This window comes from Aethalodelphis obliquidens, unplaced genomic scaffold, assembly GCF_003676395.1.
Source record: "Aethalodelphis obliquidens isolate GAN/ISIS:26980383/991018 unplaced genomic scaffold, ASM367639v1 scaffold8, whole genome shotgun sequence".
In the NCBI taxonomy this organism is placed as follows: domain Eukaryota; kingdom Metazoa; phylum Chordata; class Mammalia; order Artiodactyla; family Delphinidae; genus Aethalodelphis; species Aethalodelphis obliquidens.
In genome coordinates this window covers 26,661,405-26,661,605 of record NW_020837952.1, presented here as the reverse complement: position 1 = coordinate 26,661,605, position 201 = coordinate 26,661,405, and the positions used below count along the sequence as shown (strand labels likewise).

The window sequence follows — 201 nt, the reverse complement described above, 5'->3', positions numbered from 1 at the left end:
GGAGCAAAGGGGAGCAAGGAGAAGAGGAAGAAGAGGAAGGAGAAGAAGGAGAAGGAGAAGTAGAAGAAGAAGAAGAGGAAGAAGAAGTAGAGGAGGAAGAAGAGGAAGAGGAAGAAAAGAAGAAGGAGGAGGAGGAGGAGGAGGGGGAGGGGAGGGGGAGGGGGAGAGGAGGGGAGGGGAGGGGGAGAGGAGGGGAGGGGA

General features: G+C 56.7%; 1 protein-coding gene across 1 annotated transcript in view; it reads right to left on the bottom strand.

The window, feature by feature from the left end:
• OTOGL (otogelin like) overlaps nucleotides 1–201 on the bottom strand; it is a 155,613-nt gene that overhangs the window by 114,655 nt on the left and 40,757 nt on the right. The window lies entirely within an intron of this gene.